We start from the raw sequence: 21,989 nt of genomic DNA, 5'->3' as shown, positions 1-21,989 counted from the left end.
TGTCACTGGACTCTCTATCTCCTTCCAGTACCCCAATTCATCATTATTTGAGATACGACCTACAACAGTGGGATCATCTGCAAACTTGTAGATGGAGTTAGAGCAGAATCTGGCCACACACTGGTGATTGTACAGGGAGTAAAGTAGGGAACTGAGGACGCAGCCTTGTGGGGCACCAGGGTTGAGGATAATCGTGCTGGAGATGTTGCTGCCTATCCTCACTGATTGCCGTCTGTTGGTCAGTATCCAGTGGCAAAGGGAGGTGTTGATTCGCAGATCTAGGACCTTGGAGCTGAGTTTGCTTGGGATTATGGTATTGAAGGCAAAGCTGTAGTCAATAAGTAGTCGTCTGACATAGGTGTCTTTATTATCCAGATGTTCCAGAGATGAGTGTAGGGCCAGGGAGATTGCATCTGCCATGGACCTGTTTCAGCAGTAGGTGAATTGCATTGGGTTGAGGTTGTCTGGGAGGCTGGAGTTGATGTGTGCCATGACCATCCTCTCGAAGCACTTCATAAAGGTGGATGTCAGAGCCACCAGGTCGTAGTCATTAAGACACATTACTTTTGATAACCAGGATGATAGTGGTCTTTTTAAAGCAAGTTGGAGCCTCAGATTGAAGTAGGGAGAGGTTATAAATGTCTGCAAATAACCCCGCCAGCTAATCTGCACTTGATCTGAGGATATGGCCAGGTACTCCAACCAGGCCAGATGCTTTCCATGGGTTCACTCTCCGGAAGACTGAACTGACGTCTGCAATGGTGACTGTGGGTTCAGGTGCATTGGAGGCTGTGGGGGTGGGTGGTGACAATCCACTCCCCTTCTGTTCAAAATGTGCATAGAATGCGTTAGGCTCATCGGGAAGGGATGTGTTGTTGTTGGCGATGCTGCCCGACCATTTTGTAGCCCATTATAGCATGTAAGCCCTGCCACAATTGACGGCTTGTCTGGGACTCGATTTTGGATCGGTATTGCCTCTTGGCATCCCGGATAGCTTTACAGAGGTCGGATCTCGATTTCTTGGAGAGATCAGGATCACGCTATTTGAGCGCCACAATCCTGGACTTCATTAGGAAGTGGATCTCCCAGTTCATTCACGGTTTCTGGCTTGGGAACATCTGAATTGACCTCTTTCATACACAGTCCTCAACACACTTGCTGATGACGATGCTTCAAACTGGTCCCATCCTCTTCCCCCCCAACTCCCTTCTCCATTTGTTGGAACAATGCAACAGCAGATTGGAAGACATTACACTGGCAGGAAAGGGTACAAGGCACACATTCACATCAGACTTGATGCAAAGCAGGTAAATTGCAAGCTCAGGTCAACTCATATGTTCTTAAAAGTCGGGTTGAGAAGCTACAAAAAGGGGGGCTGTGAAAACTAGAGCCACATTGGGGTAAGAGGAGACACAGGAGACTGCAGATTCTGGAATCTGGAGCAACAAACAATGTGCCGGAGGAACTCAGCTGGTCAAGCAGCATCTGTGGGAGGAAAGGAATCGTCAATGTTTCAGGTTGAAATATTGACCCAAAATGTCAAAATGTCCTGATGCAGGATTTCGACTCGAAACGTCAACAATTCCTTTCCTCCCCACGGATGCTGCTCGACCCGCTGAGTTCTTCTGGGATACAAGGGCTACATTCTCTGAGCACGAGTTCTGTGACGTTTACAGTGGTTAATGGCTTTGGTGGGGGATACTGAGGAAAATGACTTCTGACTTAAGAATTCAGACCTAACTTTAAAATTAAAGCTTTGCCTTTCTGGGCTGGGTCAGCAAGCTCCTCACACAGAGGTCAGCTCATCAATCAGTGAACATCGATTTCACATCATGCTCACAAACTGATGAAGACATATAGAGGCAGGTATAAAAGGGGGAGGGGTGGCATTACTCATCAGGGAAGATGTCACAGCAGTGCAAGGAGAGGACGTACTGGAAGGCTCGTCAACTGAGGCAATATGGGCGGAACTGAGGAATAAGAAAGGGATGTTAATAGGAGTATATAATAGTCCTCCCAACAGTAAGCAGGATTTAGAGGAACAAATCTGTAGACAGATAACAGACAGCTGCAAGAAAAATAAGGTTGTGATAGTGGGTGATTTTAGCTTTCCACATATTGACTGGGACTCCCATACTGTAAAAGGATTGGATGGGATAGAGTTTGTCAACTGTGTTCAGGAAAGTTTCCTCAATCAATATGTAGAGGTCTCAACTAGAGAGAGCATGATACTGGATCTCCACTTAGGGAATGAGACAGGGCAAGTGACAGAAGTGTGTGTAGGGGAACACTTTGGATCTAGTGATCATAATTCCATTAGTTTCAAGACAATAATGGAGAAGGATAGGACTGGTCCAGGGGTTGAGATTCTAAATTGGAGGAAGGCCAATTTTGAGGACATCAGAAGGGATCTGGCAGGCATGGATTGGGATAGGCTGTTTTCTGGCAAAGAGATGCTTGGTAAGTGGGAGGCCTTCAAAAGTGAAATATGGAGAGCACAGAATCTGTATGTTCCTGTTAGAATAAAAGGCAAGGCTAACAGGTTTAGAGACCCTTGGTTATCTAGGGATATTGAGGCTCTGATAAAGAAAAAGGAGGCATATGTCAGGTATAGTCAGTTCGGATCAAATGAGGCACTTGAGGAGTATAAGAAATGCAAGAGAAAACTTGAGAGAAATCAGGAGGGCAAAAGGAGGACATGAGGTTGCTCTGGCAGACAAGGTGAACGAGAATCCCAAGGGTTCCTCTGGCTATATTAAGAGCAAAAGGATAGCAAAGGACGAAATTGGTCCTCATGAAGAGCAACGTGGACATCTATGCGTGGAGCTGAAAGAGATGGGTGAGATCTTAAATGAATTTTTTGTATCCGTATTTACTCTGGAGACAGACAAAGAGACTATAGAACAGAGGCAAAAGAGTAATGAGGTCATGGACCGTATCCGGATTACAGAAGAGGAAGTGCTGGCTGTCTTGAGGCAAATGAAGGTGGATAAATTCCCAGGGCCTGACAAGGTGTCCCTTTGGACCTTGTGAGAATGCAGGGGCCCTGGCAGAGATATTTAAAACATCTTTAGCCACAAATGAGTTGGCAGAGGACTGGAGGATAGCTAATGTTGTTCCATTGTTCAAGAAAGGCTCTAAGAATAACCCAGGAAATTATAGGCCAGTGAGCCTAATGTCAGTCATGGGTAAATTAATGGAAGGTATTCTAAGGGACAGGATAGACAGTATTGGATAGACAGGGCCTGACTAGGGATAGTCAACATGGCTTTGTGCATGGTAGGTCATGTCTAACTAATCTTATAGAGTTCTTCAAGGAGGTTACCAAGAGGTTAATGAGGGAAAGGTGGTGGACGTTGTCTGCATGGACTTTAGCAAGGCCTTTGACAAAGTCCCGCATGGGAGGCTGCTCTAGAAGGTTAAGTCACTTGGCATTCAGGATGAAGTAGTCAATTGGATTCAACGTTGGCTTTGCGGGAGAAGCCAGAGAGTGGTAGTAGATGGCTGTCTCTCTGATTGGAGGCCTGTGTCCAGTAGTGTCCGCAGGGATCGGTGCTGGGTCTGTTGTTCTTTATCATCTATATTAATGATTTAGATGATAATGTGGGAAACTGGATCAGCAAATTTGCAGATGACACCAAGATTGGGGGTGTAGTGGACAATGAGGAAAGCTATCAAAGCTTGCAGCGTGACCTTGACCAGCTAGGAAAACGGGCTGAGAAATGGCAGATGGAATTTAATGCAGACAAGTGTGAGGTGATGCACTTTGGAAGGACAAACCAGGGTAAGACTTACACAGTGAATGGTAGGGCAATGAGGTGTGCAGTAGAACAAAGGGACCTGGGAATACATAGTTCCTTGAAAATGGCATCACAGGTAGATAGAGTTGTAAAGAGAGCTTTTGGCACTTTGGCCTTCATAAATCAGGGCATTAAGTACAGGAGTTGGGATGTTTCGTCGGAGTTGTACAAGACGATAGTGAGGCTGAGTTTGGAGATTTGTGTGCAGTTCTGGTCACCTACCTACAGGAAAGATATCAATAAACTTGAAAGAGTGCAGAGAAAATTTACACGGATGTTGCCTGTACTTGAGGACCTGAGTTATAGGGAAAGGTTGAATAGGTTCGGACTTTATTCCCTGCAGTGCAGGAGAATGAGGGGAGATCTTCTGGAGGTATACAAAATCATGAGGGGTATAGACAGGGTGAATGCATGCAGGCTTTTTCCCCTCAGGTTGGGTGAGACTAGAATGAGAGGTCATAGGTTTAAGGTAAAAGGTGAAGTATATAGAGTAAGGGGAATCTGAGGAGGAATTACTTCACTCAGAGGATGGAGCGAGTGTGGGACCCGCGGAAGTGGTGGATATGAGATCAATTGTATCATTTAAGAGAGGTTTGGATAGGTGCATGGATGGGAGGGGTTTGGAGGGCTATGGTCCAGGTGCAGGTAGATGGGATGAGGCAGATCAGGTCAGCATGGACTAGATGGACCGAAGGGCCTGTTTCTGTGCTCTATGACTCTATGATTTATATGCCTATCGTCAATAATAATAATTCATTACATCACCCATCAGTCAAACCTTCAAAAATGGAGCAGGCAGCTGGGTAGATTACATTTGCATCTTTCAGTGCTTCTTTCTGACAAATGTGACTCAGCTGCCAGCTGCCTGGGTTGGCCTAAATCGAGCAGCTGGGCTCTGCAGGGAACTGTTACTGTTCGACTGCTCCCAGAAGAGGCAGACCCGAGCTCGTACAGACCCACCGTTCGAGGCCAGTCTGCCTGCCCCTCTGGATTCCATGTGAAGACCTCCAGTGAAGTCTCTGTGTGCTGGGAACCCAGCTCTCTCTCCCACCCTACAGCAGCCAGCCCCGACAAGCCAAGGTCTTTCATCTACACCCAGCACAGGAGACCAGCACCTTCACTTCCATGCAGGTGCCCCACCTGGAGAGAAGGATGGAGATGGTGGAGATAAGGTCAGTTATTTAGTTTTATTATTTTGAATTAAAGCTTTAACTTCTACATTAGTTTTAATGTTTTGATCAACACCAGGGCCCCTCCGGATCGGAAGCCCGACCCTACGAAGCACCTGAGACCAAGTCCTGATGCTGAGGGTCCCCTAGATTCCCACACTTACCTGCTGGGGCAGCCCACTCCTCTTCAGGACCTTCAGATCTGTATTGGGAGCAACTTGTCTCACAGGCCAGCTGAATCCACTCCAGGTCTTCCAGGTCTAAGCAGTCATTTACCTTCCAGTCCAGGGTAATCCACTCCAGGTCTTCCAGGTCTGCCCCGAGGAAAGGACTTGGCCTCCAGTCCAGATGTATCTGCTTCAGGTCTTCCAGGTCTGCCCTTAGGAAATCACGTACCTTCCAGCCCAGATGGCTCCACTCCAGGACTTCCAGGACTGACCAGTTGCACCCACTTACCTTGGAAGCATGGTAAGAGGGCTGGGCTGCAGGCGAGGCTGAATCAGCATGGATACAAGACCCCCCTCCCCAGCATACTACCAGCTAACGTCCAGGTCATTGAGAACAAAGTTGATGAACTAAGGGCAAGACTGACCTACCAAAGAGAACTGAAGGACTGCTGTGTGCTGTGTCTCACCGAAACATGGCTTACACCTGCTTCACCCGACTGTGCCATTCAACCTGAGGGCTTCTCAATCCACCGAATGGACCATACAGCATCCTCGGGCAAAGTTAGAGGTGGAGGGGTTTGCTTCTTAATCAATAACTTGTGGTGCTCGGACGTGATGGTCCAGCCTGGAATATCTAACGGTGAAGTGTCGACCATACTATCTGCCAAAGGAGTTCACTTCAGCTATCCTGACAGCAGTCTACATCCCACCACAGACGGACATGAAGTCTGCACTCAATGAGCTATACTCCATGAACAACAATCCTGAGGCCCTCTTAATCAATGCAGGTGACTTCAACCAGACCAACTTCAAGAGTGTGTTACCAAAGTAGGACCAGCACATCTCCTGTCCCACCAGGGGCCCTAACACCCTTGGCCACTGCTATACAACCATCAGAGATGCCTTCCGAGCCACCCCTCGTCCTCACTTTGGGAAATCAGACCACCAGGCTGTGCACCTTCTCCCTGCATACAAACAGAAACTGAAGCGGGAGGATCCGGTACAGAGAGTCTTGCGGTGTTGGTCTGAGGAAACAGATGAGCTTCTAGACAACTGCTTTGAGACAGTGGACTGGTCCATTTTCAAAGACTCAGCTGTCAGCCTTGATGAGTATGCCACCACCATCACAGACTTTATCAGCAAATGTGTTGAGGACTGTGTACCAAAGAGGACAATCCTGGTGTTCCCAAACCGGAAACCATGGATGAACTGGGAGAGCCACTCCTCATTGAAGTCGAGGACTGCTGCATTCCAATCAGGTGACCCTGACCCTTACAAGAAATCGAGATACAACGTCTGTAAAGCTATCAGAGATGCCAAGAAACAATACTGGTCCAAAGTCGAGTCCTAGACCAGCCATCATTTGTGGCAGGGTTTCCACACTATAATGGGCTACAGAACAAAGTCGGGCAGCATCACCGACAACAGCGCATCTCTTCCCAAAGATCTTAACGCATTCTATGCACATTTTGAACAGAAGGGGAGTGGTATGTCACTACCCACCTGACAGCCTCCAATGAACCTGAACCCATGGTCACCATCACAGACATAAGATCAGTCTTCCAGAGAGTGAACCCAAGGAAAGCATCTGGCCCGGATGGAGTCCTTGGCTGTGTCCTCAGATCCTCTGCTGATCAGCTAGCGGGGGTATTTGCAGACATTTTTAACCTCTCCCTGCTTCAATCTGAGGTTCCCACCTGCTTTAAGAAGACCACTATCATCCTGGTACCGAAGTAAAACAAGGTAACATGTCTTAATGACTACTGACCAGTGGCTCTGACATCCACCATCGTGAAGTACTTTGAGAGGCTGGTCATGGCACGCATCAACTCCAGCCTCCCAGAAAACCTCGACCCACTGCAATTCGCCTACCACTGGAACAGATCTATGGCTGACACCATCTCATTGGGCCTACACTCATCTCTGGAGCGTCTGGACTGTAAAGACACCTATATTAGACTATTGTTTATCGACTCCACCTTCAGTACTATAATTCCAAGCAAACTCATCAGCAAACTCCGAGACCTGGGACTCAACACCTCCCTCTGTAACTGGATTCTTGACTTCCTGACCAACAGACCGCAATCAGTGAGGATAGGCAGCAATACCTCCGGCACAATTATTCTCAACACCGGTGTTCCATAAGGCTGCATCCTCAGTCCCCTACTGTACTCCCTATACACCTATGACTGCTGGCTAGATTCTGCTCTAACTCCATCTACAAGTTCACAGATGATACCACGTAGTAGGCCGTATCTCAAATAATGATGAGTTGGAGTACAGGAAGGAGATAGAGAGCTTAGTGACATGGTGTCATGACAACAACCTTTCCCTCAATGTCAACAAAACAAAAGAGCTGGTCATTGACTTCAGGAAAGGGGGCGGTGTACATGCACCTGTTTACATCAACGGTGCTGAGGTCGAGAGGGTTGAGAGCTTCAAGTTCCCAGGAGTGAACATCACCAATAGCCTGTCCTGGTCCAACCACGTAGACGCCGCGGCCAAGAAAGCTCACCAACACCACTACTTTCTCAGGAGGCTAAACAAATTTGGCATGCCCCTTTGACTCTCACCAACTTTTATTGATGCACCATCGAAAGCATCCTATCTGGATGCATCACGACTTGGTATGGCAACTGCTCTGCCCAGGACCGCAAGAAACTGCAGAGTTGTGTACATAGCTCAGCACATCACGGAAACCAGCCTCCCCTCCATGGACTCTGTCCACACTTCCCGCTGCCTCAGTAAAGCAGCCAGCATAATCAAAGACCCCACCCACCCTGGACATTCCCTCTTCTCCCCCCTCTACATCAGGCAGAAGATACAAAAACTTGAAAGCACGTACCACCAGGTTCAAGGACAGCTTCTATCCTGCTGTTATAAGATTATTGAACAGTTCCCTAGTACAATAAAATCTCACAATCTGCCCCCTTGTGACCTTGCACCTTATTGACTGCCTGCACTGCACTTTCTCTGTAGCTGTTACACTTCATTCTACATTCTTTTATTGTTTTACCTTGTACGACCTCAATGTACTGTGTAATGAATTGATCTGTACGAATGGTATGCAAGACAAATTTTTCACTTTATCTCAGTACAAGTGACAATAATAAACCAATTCCAATTCCAACTGCACACTGAGCCCACACTGCTGGAGGGTGATCGGTGTAAAAAAGTGAGAGCTCACATGCACTTTGGACTAATATTATTTAAAGCAATTTTAATAGTTTTAGAACTCCTGAATATCAATAGATGTTAATAAACTGTTGCAAGGCTTCATAGCCTTTGACAGGAGGGTGGCTCAGTGCCCAGCCCATGGAAGGTTATCAGGGGGTTCTGGGGTACTCCCCCACCTGAGAGTGAATCACTGCCACAACCACACCTCCCAGGTGTGGGGAGGCAGTGTGGTCACCCACTGCTTCTGGTCTCGGAAAGCACGGGGAGAAGAAGGGGGCACAGAGCTGAATCCTGACCAACTCAGTCCAATGATTTATTGCGGGTGAGATTTTGGTTCATGCAGAAATACTTGACATTATGATGGGTGTTTATATAAAGCTGTTAGTACTGCATTGCCATTGATAAATTGCCTGCTTCCTCATCCCCAATTCTGTATAACACAAAAACTCAACAAATAGAAAACAAAGTAAATATTCAAAATTAAACATCAATTTTTCTGCTGAAATTATTAAAACCTGAATACTGATCCTGTTGAACTCATGTGTGAGTAGTGGTAATCTGTAGAAATTGAGATTGGGGTTCATCTGATAACTCCCAACCTGATGGGCCTTTGTTACAAATGATGTTGCCCCCAAGACAGGGAACTGGTCAGCAAAACTGAAGAGATGATTGTTGACTTCAGGAAGGGGAAAGAGGGTGAACACGCACCAGTCCACATAGGGGAATCGACAGTGGATAGAGTCAGCAGCTTTAAATTCCTGAGCATTAATGTATCGGATGATGTGTCCTGGGTCCAGCACACAGATGCAATCACAAGGAATGCATGCCAGCGTCTTTACTTTCTTAGAAGGTTAAGGAGGTTCAGCTTGTCACCGGACACTCCAGCAAATTTCTACAGATGTACCGTTGAAAGTGTCCTGATTGGTTGCATCAGGGTCTGGTACGGTGATTCGAATGCACAGGAACGTAAGAAGCTGCAGAGAGTAGTGGACTCAGCCCAATGCATCACGGGCACATCCCTCCCCACCATGTAGTAACTACATGAAGCACTGCCTCAAGAAGGCAGCATCCATCATCAAAGATCCCCACAAGATGGGCCATGCCATCTTCTCACAGCTACCATCAAGCAGGAGGTACAGAAGCCTGAAGTCCCACACCACCAGGTTCATGACAAGGATAGGAGCAAAGAGGACAGGAAGATATTTAATTGGAGAAGGGCAAATTATGAGGCTATAAGGAGAGAACTTGGGAGTGTAAATTGGGATGACATTTTTGAAGAGACATGTACTATGGAGATGTGATCATTGTTCAGGGATCACTTGCAGGATATTAGGGATAAATTTGTCCCAGTGAGGCAGAGAAGGAATGGCAGGGTGAAGGAACCATGGGTGACAAGAGAGGTGGAACAACTAGTTAGGATGAAGAAGGCAGCATACATAAGGTTTAGGAAGCAAGGATCAGATAGGTATCTTGAAGAATATAGGGTAGCAAAGAAAGAATTGGCAGAGGAGAGCAAGAAGGGGACATGAAAAGGCTTTGGCGAGTAGGGTTAAGGAAAATCCCAAGGCATTTTTTACAGAGGATGATAAGAGTAAAGGTAGGACCGATTAGAGACAAAGGTGGGAGGATGTGCCTGGAAGCTGTGGAAGTGGGTGAGGTTCTCAATGAATACTTCTCTTCAGTATTCACCAAGGAGAAGGGTCTTGATGACGCTGAGGACAGTGTTGGTGAGGGTAATGTTCCAGAGAATGTAGATATCAAGAGATAGGATGTGTTGGAGCTGTTAGAAAATATTAGGACAGATAAGTCCCCGGGGCCTGACGGGATATTCCCCAGGCTGCTCCGTGAGGTGAGGGAGGAGATTGCTGAACCGTTGGTTAGGATCTTTGAGTCCTCGTTGTCCACGTGAATGGTACCGGAGGATTGGAGGGTGGTGAATGTTGTCCACTTATTCAAAAAAAGAAGTAGGGATAGTCCAGGGAATTATAGACCAGTGAGCCTTACGTCTGTGGTGGGTAAGTTGTTGGAAAGGATTCTAAGAGATAGGATCTATGATCATTTAGAGAATCATGGACTGATTAGGGACAGCCAGCATGGCTTTGTGAAGGGCAGATCATGTCTCACAAGCCTGATAGGGTTCTTTGAGGAGGTGACCAGGCAGATTGATGAGGATAGTGCAGTAGATGTGGTCTACATGGATTTTAGTAAGGCGTTTGACAAGGTTCCACATGGTAGGCATCTTCAGAAGGTCAGAGGGCATGGGATCCAGGGAGGCTTGGCCATGTGGATTCAGAATTGGCTTGCCTGTAGAAAGCAGAGGGTTGTGGTGGAGGGAGTGCACTCGGATTGGAGGGCTGTGACTAGTGGTGTCCCACAAGGATTGGTTCTGGGACCTCTACGTTTCATGATTTTTATTAATGACTTAGATGCGGGGGTGGAAGGGTGGGTTAGCAAGTTTGCTGATGACACAAAGGTTGGTGGTGTTGTGGATAGTGTGGAGGACTGTCGAAGATTGCAGAGGGATATTGATAGGATGCACAGCTGGGCTGAGAAATGGCAGATGGAGTTCAATCCAGAGAAGTGTGAGTTGGTACACTTTGGAAGGACAAACTCCAAGGCGGAGTACAAAGTTAATGGCAGGATTCTGGGTAGTGTGGAGGAGCAGACGGATCTGGGGGTTCATATCCACAGATCCCTGAAAGTTGCCTCACAGGTGGATAGGGTAGTTAATAAAACTTATGGGATGTTAGCTTTCATAAGTCGGAGGATCGAGTTTAAGAGCCGCGAGGTAATGATGCAGCTCTATAAGACTCTGGTTAGACCACACTTGGAGTACCGTGTCCAGTTCTGGTCGCCTCATTATAAGAAGGATGTGGAAGCATTGGAAAGGGTGCAGAGGAGATTTAGCAGGATGCTGCCTGGTTTAGAGAGTATGCATTTTGAGAAGAGACTTAGGGCTTTACTCGTTGGAGAGAAGGAGGATGAGAGGAAACGTGATAGAGGTGTACAAAATATTCAGAGGAATAGATAGAGTGGACAGCCAGCGCCTCTTTCCCAGGGCACCAAGGCTCAAAACAAGAGGACATGGCTTTAAGGTAATGGGTGGGAAGTTCAAGGGAGATATCAGAGGGAGGTTTTTCACCCAGAGAGTGGTTGGGGCATGGAATGCACTGCCTGGGGCGGTGTTGGAGGTGGGTACATTGGTCAAATTCAAGAGATTGCTAGATAAGCATATGGAGGAATTTAAAATAGAGGGATATGTGGGAGGAAGGGGTTAGATATTCTTAGACAAGGTTTAAAGGTCGGCACAACATTGTGGGCCAAAGGGCCTGTATTGTTCTGTACAGTTCTATGTTCTATGATCTATGATCTAAGAACGGCTACTTCCCTTCAACCATTCGGTTCTTGAACCAACCGGCACAACCCTAATCACTACAGTTTAGCAACACTATGACCACTTTGATCTCTTCGCACAAAAATGGACTTTTGTTTTTTGTTGTAATTCTGTTCTGTCTTGTAAAAATTGTGTATAATTTATGTTTAATTTATGTTTTTATTGTGAATGCTGTGAGCCTGTGATGCTGCTGCAGGTAAGTGCATACATGTACTTGTGCATATGACAATAAACTCGACTTTAACTTTGGAGTTCAGGTATAGGTCAGCCCTGATCTGCACATAAAGGGCACAGTAAACCTGGAGCGGTTGAATTACCTCACCCTACTTTGAGGTTTCAGTGTTCTTCCACATGAAGTAAACATCCCAAAATGTTACCTAGCTCTTTAAAATGGAGATGGATGGATTTGTATTATTCAAGCAGGATTATATGCTAAAATAGTATTGTCCTATTCCAGGGAAAGGGCCTTACATTCTGCTTCACTCATGTCCTGCACTAACAAATAATCATCCCTTTACTTCTGTGTATTTGGGACCCAGCAGAGACGAAGAATTTGAGCTATTTATTTCAATTCTGTATTATGAGAGTTCTTATGTTGTTTATTCCTTTATTTTGTTCATCCCTGAGATCTCAAACCAACAGGTATGTCCCATATCCAACAGGCCCAAAACGACAGCAAAACCAAGTCAGTCCAGTAGACAGAGCATACTGTACATAGGCATGATAAAGCACTTGAGAGGAATACAAGGCTGCACTGCATCTATTTTATTGCAAGAAGTCTGACAAGTAAGGCAGATGAACTGAGGGTGTTGATTAAGACATGTGAATATGATATTGGAGCCATCATATAGATGTGGTTGAAAGATGAGCAGGACTGGCAACTCAGCATTCCAGAGTAAAAAATCTTCAGGGCTGGTGGGGGTGTCTGTAAAAGATGAGGGGGCATTGCAATATTAATCAAGGGGCCCATCACTGCAGTAATGAGGGAGGATATCCTGGAAAGTTCTTCAAATGAGGCCATGTGGATGGAACCTAGAAATGACAAGAGGGTGATCACATTGCTGTGGGTATACTCTTAGTCAGTGGCAAACAGAGCAGATATGTGGGCAAATCACAGAGAGGTGTAAGAATAAAAAGGTTCTCATGGTAAAGGATTTAAACTTCCCCAATATTAACTGGGGATAATTTGAAAGGCTTAGAGAGGGCAACATTTTTTAAATGCATCTGGGAATGCATTTGAGTCACTAGAAAAGAGGCAGTATTGGATGTAATCTCTTGGAAAGCAGTCAGTGAGTGAAGGGAGTGTCAGTGGGAGAGCATTGCAGAGAAGGTGACCATAAGACTGTAAGGTTTAAGGACATTAGGAAGAAGGACATGGATAGACCGAAATGGCATACATCCATTACCACATGATAAGGCAGGAGCTGGCAAATGTGGAGTGGGAACAGGACCTTACAGGGAAATCTACAAGTGACCAATGGGAGTCATTCAAAGATGAAATAGTGGGAGTGCCGGGATAATGTATTCCTGTGAGGGTGAAGTGTCAGGCCAACCAGTCCAAGGATGGCAAAGGTTATTAAGAGTTGGATGAAGGGAAGTAAAGGTAGTTCACAGAAGGTGCAGAGATGAAAGCAGGACAGGTCCTACAGGAGGATGGAATGTCCAGTGGGTACCTTAAGAATATTTCAGAGGGTAAACAGGAGGAACAGAATTGCACGGTGGACAAGATTAATAAATATCCCAAAGCAAGTATAAGCAGGCGACACAAAACTTGGTAGTGTTGCAGACTGTGAAGAATGTCAAAGGATACAGCAAGATGGACATCAGTTACAGATCTGGGCAGAGAAATGGCAGATGGAGTTTAATGCAGGTAAGTGTGGGGTGTTGGCCTTGGGGAGGTCAAACATAAGGGGAAAGTATGCAGTAAAAGGCAGGACCCTTAACAGAATTGATGTGCAGAGTGATCTTGGGGTCCTAGTCCATAGCTCCCTGAAAGTGGTAAAGAGGGCTTATGGCATGCTTGGCTTCATCACCAGGGGCATAGAGTATAAGAGTCAGGAAGTCAAGTTGCAGTTGTATAAAAGTTTGGTTAGGCCGTACTTGGAGTATTGCGGGCAGTTCTGGTCGCCCTATTACAAGAGAAGTGGACGTTTTGGAGACGGTGCAGAAATTTACCAGGACGTTGCCTGGGTTATAGGGTATTAGCTATAAGGAGCAGTTTGTCAAACTTGGATTGTTTCCTCTGTGGTGTCAAAAGCTAAGGGGAGATCGATAGAAGTTTATAAAATTATGAGGCATTGATAGGATAAACAGTCAGAATCTTTCTCCCAGGATAGAAATATCGAATACTAGAGAGCATAGCTTTAATGTGAGAGAGGCAAAGTTTAAAGGGGAAATGCAGGGCAAGTTTTTTTTTACACAGAGTGGTAGGTGCCTGGAACACACTGCCAGGGGTGGTAGTGGAAGCAGATTGGATAGTGGTGTCAAGAGGCTTTTAGATAGAAAGGGAATGGAGGGATACAGATCAGGCAGCAGGAATTAGGTTCATTTGGCATCATGCTCAGGACAGACATGGTGGGGTTTCATGTGCTGTACTGTTCGATAATCTATCTGTTCTATAAGTATATTAAGGGAAGAAAATAATCAGGGAAGAAGCTGGGCCATTCGGGACCAAAGTGGAAATCTGTGCATGGAGCCAGGTGATGTAGGTGAGGTCTTAGATAAATATTTCTCATCTGCATTCATTATGGAGGAGGACGTTGTAGATGGAGAATTCAGGGAGTATGGTAGAATTCTAGAACAGATTACCGTGAAAAGGAAGAGCTATTAGATGCCTGAGCAGACATAAAGCTGGATAAATCCGCAGGGCTGAAGAGATGTACCTCAGTTGCCATGGGAAGCAAGGGAGGAGATTGCTGGGGGTTCTGACAGAGATTTTGAAATCTTCACAGGCCACAGGTGAAGTGCAGAAGACAGGAGGGCGGCAGTGATAAACCAGGTAACTACAGGCCGGTTAGTCTAATGTCAATGGTCGGCAAATTATCAGAAAACAGTCTGAGGGACAGGATGAACTGTACTTGGAGAGGCAGGGACTGATCAGGGATAGTCAGCATGGCTCTGGAAAGGGGAGTTCCTCTCTGAGTAATTTGAAGGTTTCAAGGAGGTGATTAAGTGTGTCAATGAGGGGAGAACTTTGCCTTCATTAGCCAGGCATAAATGAAGGAAGTTATTGTCCAATCATAAAACATTATGCAGGCCACAGCTGGAGCATTATGTACAGTTCTGGTCACCTCACCATAGGAAGAATGTGATTGCATTGGAGAGTGTGCAGAGGAGATTCACCAGAACATTGAGTGGGATGAAATATTTCAAGTATAAGGAGAGACTGGATAGGCTGGGTTTGTTTTCCTTGGAGCAGAGAAGTCTGAGGGGGGACTGACTGAGCTGATGGGTAGATGGGTAGATAGTGAGAAACATTCCCCCTAAGCAGATGTGGCTATAACCAGAGGACATGGGTTTAAGGTAAGGGGTAGGAGGTTTAGAGGGGATTTGAGGTAGTATTTTTTACCCAGGTGGTGGCTTGAATCTGGAACACACTCCTTGAGTGGATGGTGGAGGCAGAGGCTCTCAAAGTTCAAGGCATATTTAGATGAGCAGATGAAATGCTGTGGGACAGAAGGCCACAGGCCGAGCCCTGGAAAATGGAATTTGTGCCAATAAGTTCTTGACAATGGTGTGGATAGAGTGGGCCTGTGGAAACAAGGTTGTCAACTGTACCAGGGGTAATGTAAGAATGTGGAAAAAGCTGGAAAGAGATAGGTTAAAGGAGGAAAGAGAGGGAGACAGGTGGAGAACTTTATGGGAAACATTCCAGGGAAGAGCAATTAAATACAGCGATGAGAAAGGGACTGGACTGATGGAGAACAAAATCTCAGTGGGAGGAGAGTACTGAGACGGAGGAATGAGGCTATGGGGGGGTTGAAAATAAGGATGGTGACTCTAAAATTGATGCATTGCTTAACTGGGAGCCAGTGCAACAAACACAGGCAGAAGGGGAGAGTGGTACTCAGTGTGAGGTAGGACACAAGCCGCAGAGTTTTAGATAACTTCGAGAGCTATGAGGAAGGACAGCTTGGAGCCAACAAGAATAGTTGCGTCCAGAGGCAGCACATTTGTGCAATGGATTCAACGACTGATGAGCTGAGGCAGGTGGTCAGGCAATGTGATGAGGTGCAATCTAGAGTCTTAGTGATGGCATGGAGATTTGGTCGAAGGCTCATCTTCAGGTCAGAGGTGAGGTTGTGAGAAAGAAGTTTGTCAGAAAGGAAGGGAGTAAATGTTTAGGGAGGAGAGTTTGTGATAGAATCCAAAGGCAATGGCTTTCTGTTCATCCAGGACTATGCGCTGAACAATTCGAGAGAGAGGGGAGAGTAAAGAGAGGAGGTGTTGAGGTGGAGCTTGGAACCTTCATGTCGAAACTATTCTTTCAGACGACATTCTGTGTGGTAATGGGTGGGTGTGAAATTGAAGGGAATGCTGTGGGAGGGATACCAGAGGGGATCATACAGGTACACAAAGAGAAAGCATTGCAGGCAATTTTCTGACCACCAGTGGATAGAAGTAAATCAAAGCAGGGTGGTGAGCGGGGGCAAGAGGAGATACCGCAGGACTGTGGAAAAGTCCCAACACAAGACGTCACTTCTCTGGTTTAAATTCCATTTGCCTCTTTTCTGCCCAACTCACCGGGCGATCTTGCTGCAGTCTAAAGATTTCCTCCTCACTGCAACCTCAAGACTAATTTTTGACTCATCTGCTAAGTTCTTTATCGTGCCCCTGAACTTGGGTCTCAATCAACATTATGCACAACAAACAGCAAGGGTCAAAGTACTGAGCTCTGTGCAACTCTGAAACACAGTCGGTTCACTCTCAATCACCAGCAAAGTGATGGCAACTGCCATCCACAGTCCTATCAGGCAGCACTGATGCACCAATAACCTGCCTGCAATGCCAGTTTGGGTTGTACCAGGACCATTCAGTTCAAGACTTCATCATAGCCTTGGTTCAACGTGGATTAAAGAGCAGAGTTCCAGAGGAGAGCTGAGAGTAACCGTCCCTGTTAGTAAAGCAGCGATGGACCCAGTGTGGTATCAAGGTGTCCTGGTAAAACTGAAGCCAATCTGAATCAAAGGGAAAACACTCTAGTGGTTGGAGTCACATTTTACACAAAGGAAGATGCTTGTGGTTTCTCAAGATCGACCATCCCAGCAACAGGACATCACTGCAGGTGTCCCTCAGTGCTGTGTCCTAGGCCCAACCATCTTCAGCTGCTCCATCAGAAGTGAGGCTGCTTGCCGATAGCTTCGCAATGCACAATTCCATTCACAACTCCTCAAAAAATGAAGCAATTCCTTCTGCATACAGCAAGACCAAGACAAGTCAGGCATGATAAGTGGTAAGCTACATTTAGACCACACAAGAGAGAGTCTTCCCTCCTATCTTTGACATTCAATGATGATACCATCACTGAGTGCCCCACCATCAATATTCTGAAGGTCACCATTAATCAAAAACTCAACTGGTGATAGGTGCCACTAAGTAGAAGAATTACCACTCTTCATGCACAAATCCTTTCCACTGTCTACAAGGCACAAATCAGGAGTGTGGTGCAATATCCTCCAATCTAAGCACAGCTGCCACAGCACTCAAGAAGCTCAACTCCATGGACGAAACAATCCATTTGTTTGGCACCCCGTAAACCACCCTTAAACTACACTCCTTCCAGCACCAGTGCCCATCCACAAACCCACAGTAGTCACTCACACTGGGACTCCAAAAGCAGTTCCCAGACCATGACCAGCTCCACTGACAAGGACAGCAGGTGCCTTGGAGCATCACCAACCACAGGTTCCCCGCTGACATCCTCACTGGGAGCTCCCTACCGAGCAGCATTGTGGAAGTGCTTTCACCAGAAGGTCTGCAGCAATTCAAGAAGGTAGCTCACCACCGCCTTCCCAAGGGCAAATGGGGATGGGCAATAAATGCTAACCTTGCTATCCATAACATGAACAATACCCATCGGCTCCAAGGTACTTCAATAGATGTAAAGCTCTCTGAACTACGCTGACGTCATACAAGGTGAAAAGAAACCCAAGGCCTTTCTTCCTTATTCACAGGTCAGCACCAGCCCATGAAAGGGGGCCAGGTCCTCTCCACTGATTTACATTGCATGACTTACAGTGACACTGGCCAGACCAGTAGTTGGTACACACACCTGCCAATATTGGTGCCTTTCTGTGGTGCTGACATCTCAATCAGTGACTGTTCTCCCAGGGACAAGCCCAGAGACTCAGCTAATGTTGACAATGGTGGAAGTGGATGAGCCCAGTGCTGTCCTCACCCACACATAGGGGCTTACCAGCAGGAAAAAGGAATAATAACCGGGAGCAGGGGACCCAGCTACAACTACTGGCTCGTACTCCCTCTGCAAAGAGGCAACTTGAGCCCAACACAGCACCCTTACAAATGCTGATCGCACCTGGAGTCTTCACCTGTCGCCATTCTAATGTTACTTCTCAGGTGTTTCTCTGCCTTTCCCAGCAGGGAGATTCACTTGACACGAATGCAGACTGAAGTTCAGCAGTGTGACCACAGCCGGTTGTGATATTTAACGCGGCCAGATCTCAGGCTGCACAAACCCAGGCTCGGCAGGTTGGGGAGGTGAGTCATGTCTGGAAGCTCAGCAGTCAGGAGCTGGAGTGGAGACTAGAGAATACCCAACAGAGAGGGCAGGCACGGTAGTGTAGCGGTTAGCATAACGCTTTGCAGTGCCAGCGACCCAGGTTCAATTCCAGCCACTGTCTGTAAGGAGTTTGTACGTTCTCCCCATGTCTGTGTGGGTTTCCTCCAGGTGCTCCGGTTTCCTCCCACATTCCAAACACGTACAGGTTAGGAAATTGTAGGCATGTTATGTTGGCGCCAGAAGCGTGGCGACACTTGCGGGCTGCCCCCAGAACACTCGATGCAAAAGATGCATTTCACTGTGTGTTTCGATGTACATGTGACTGATAAAGATATCTTATCTTATCTTATCTTATCTTATCTTATCTTATCTTATCTTATCTTATCTTATCTTATCAGAGTCTCTCTCCCTGAGTGACAATCACGTGACAGTAGGGCACCACCCACAAATTTCCAATTGTGATTGTGGTTTCACCAAGTGCAGCAGAATGAGGTATAGCAGCTATGTCTGAGTTCACTCTGTGTTGCTGTGTCAATGCCTGTGAACGGTACCTATGTCTGGTGTTCTACACTGTCTGTTATGCATAAAGCAGCCAGGAGTACAGGTACTGAGGAGACAGAGAACTGAAGAGCCACCAAACCCAGCTCAGTGTTCGTGCAGTCCGTGCACAGGTGATGTCTCAGGATGAATACTGGCACAACTGATAAATGGGCTTTATGTAGATAGGTAGTACGTGGTCAGCATGCACATAGTGGGCTGAAGGGCCAATTTCCATGCTGTATGACTCACTGACACTGTGAACTGCCCCAATCCTGCCCCAAGGCATCACAATAGCCAGCTCGGACTGGTGGTTGGGATGGGCACGGGGGACACAGGCTCTCCCTGCCCACAGTTTTGGCAGACATTTTTTTTCAGATTAGCAGCTGAGTGAAAGGCCTCCCCTCCTCAGGCTCAACAGAACAGACAAAGGGTTGGCATAGAGGGAGACTGAGGCAATGGGGTGGTGAACATAGGGAGGTCACTGCCCCAGGGTTGGAAGGTAATTGCTTCACTCAGGGGGTGACCCATCTGACGCTGGTTCCCAGCACTGGTCTCCACTGGCTCGGACCTGCCTGGGCAGGCCTCACAAGCGTGGCTGGCTGACACTCTGTCTGTCTAGATCCTCCTTGCGTGAGTGGGCCAGGAGCTGGAACAAAAATCGTGACTTTGAGTAGTTGTAGAAAGTCCCTGAATTTTCCTGAAGTGTTCATTTTCACTGAAATTGAATTGTGGCAGTCATAACATGCCATTGTGCTATCAGATTTCTGGGAAACTCTCCTTTCCTTCTTTGCTGAACCCTACTGTACCCTCCTGTTGTGATAAATAAGTGCATAATTTGCAAGCAAATGTCTTTATCCATGTCAATTTTATTTGCTTTGATCCTCTCTTTCCAAACAAAATTCAATTGAATATTTGAATTTAGTTTAATACTTAACAGAAATCCACCCTCATTGGTAAAAACTTCTTACCTTGGAAATGGAAGCAACGTAGTGTGCCTGTGCCAGATGTGATCGCACTCCTTCAGTACCGACTGTCCAGTCAGATACCTCCAGTGTTGACTTGCTGGAAACAGTTTCAATTAGTTTCAAGTCTTCGCCCTTTATATATAACTGGGCTTCGTCTTGACCGGTTAGTTCCAAATGCAACTTTGCATTGGAAAGTAATTCTATTCAATGAAAAACAAGAATTTGGACATTAGCATATTATTAATCTTTTTAGTTAGCAAGTATCTCCTTATCAAGCCATTGTGCTACATTTTAAGCAGTACCTGTTATGAAAATGAAGTTTATTCCACAGATTTGTTCCTGAATCATGCCTGGAATGGCTGTTAGTTCCCTCAGGGGTGAAGGTTAATGGGACTTAATTTAATTCAATTGCTCTATTTGCAACCAGAACGTGCGGAGCTGTGAGCTGGAAACATCCAAAGCCACACATCAATCTCGCAATGAAGATATTTACATTTTGAAAGGTGCAAATATATTTGCAATAACTTGGTCCTTCTTCTTGGCCCAAGGACATTCCAGTATATTAAACAACTTTCAAACACAAGATCTGGTAATGTGATGTATCAAAGGTCCAATTGAGGTCAATACTGCTTGTGTGTGCTGGTGAGGGGGAAGCACACACAGCTAAAGGGTTAGAATAGCTGCAGAGAAACTTCATCTCAGCCACTGAGCAGGTTCTACGTTTCAGAATGTTATGTTCTTCACAATCTCCATTTACAAATAGTGGGTAATGAATTTTAACAGTGGCTTCAACATGAGAGGTGAATGCCAGGGCAGTGTTTCAACCCCTGACACACCTGAAGCTTGACCAAACCTGAAATGAATGAGGTCCAAGGGAAGCCCACCAGTACCAGAGCCTTAGCTCACTGGTTATCAGTCATCCACTGGGGAGCTTTCTCTTGCATGCTGCCCAATCTAATTCCCCATTCTTTCACACACACACTCCTCACCCAGTAACTCAGGTACTGTGACCCACCTTCATTCACGTAGATATAATTCAGTGTCAAATCCCAGTCTTTTGACACAAAGACAACATGATCCAGCTCCAGAGCCTTCCACAGACACTGTAGCTTCCTCAGTTCTCTTGTCATACGCACTCGCTAAAATCCATCCAGTTCCCTTCCCATTTGCACGCGCTAAATCCCATCCATCTCAACTCACTTGTGATAGCCAGAACATCAGGAGAATCTCTGGCTGAAAAATATATTCAGCAAGTACCCAGGTGAAGCTTTGCTGTAAAAGATGACACCACAGTTCTTACACGTTTGCTGGTTTAAGACCTTAAACCTTGGAGTAACTGACATTGGTTTCTGATTCAAAATTGAGAGAGCTACCATGGAGACAGGGTGGATGGTTCCTGGCATCAGGCTTTGCCCAGCAGGAGCATGTGCCATGGAGTTACAATTCTCCCAGTGCTCTGGAATTATCTCTTTACCCAATCCCCTACCTCCCACCACATCCTTTTGCAAAATCTTCCTCACCCCCTGCCCTCTGACTGTGTCTACTGTGGGCTCACACAACTTGCTTTTCTCTTCATGTTTGGATGTCCCAACTACCTGCAGAACACAGTTACATCATGGCCTGGAATGGATGTATTTAGCAATGTTTCTCTCTAAATATCTTTAAACTATTTAACTGTGGCCAAAATAATTGTTCATTGTTCCTTGGTCTCGTCTTGGAACACACTCTGGTCAATTCAAATAATTCACTGAGTAATTTCTGTGCTTCCAAGTGTTTACATCAGCTGCTGAAGATCGACAGTCAGCAGGAAGCTCACTGGAAGGGCAATTCAATTTCAAGGGCAGAATCAAACCTTTCAGCTCTGTGTGGTTTTGTCAGTCTCCACCCTGGATTAAGGCTTCAGGTCATAACCTGTCTCTCTAATTCCAAAACTTCTGGTGTCTTGTCTAGTGATGCCTAGTAAAGGAATGGGAGCACCGTGATTTCTTGTGGAATAGTGTGGACTTCCACAAAGGAAATGAAGCATGAAGTCTTTCCT

The 21,989-nt window shown here is 46.2% G+C and overlaps 1 protein-coding gene across 7 annotated transcripts in view; it reads right to left on the bottom strand.

Annotated features, from left to right (window-relative positions):
* Positions 1–20,106, bottom strand: part of LOC127583786 (ATP-sensitive inward rectifier potassium channel 1-like) — a 50,594-nt gene extending 30,488 nt beyond the window's left edge. For all 7 annotated transcript variants that reach the window (XM_052040132.1, XM_052040133.1, XM_052040137.1 and 4 more), the window contains exon 1: positions 19,955–20,106. The gene's annotated coding sequence lies outside the window, so the exon portion shown is untranslated. The remainder of the gene's footprint in view (positions 1–19,954) is intronic.
* Positions 20,107–21,989: the final 1,883 nt, after the last annotated feature.

Source organism: Pristis pectinata, chromosome 27 (assembly GCF_009764475.1).
Source record: "Pristis pectinata isolate sPriPec2 chromosome 27, sPriPec2.1.pri, whole genome shotgun sequence".
NCBI classification, from domain to species: Eukaryota; Metazoa; Chordata; class Chondrichthyes; order Rhinopristiformes; family Pristidae; genus Pristis; species Pristis pectinata.
The sequence above is the reverse complement of the archived record's forward strand: the minus strand, read 5'-3'. Positions and strand labels throughout refer to the sequence as shown.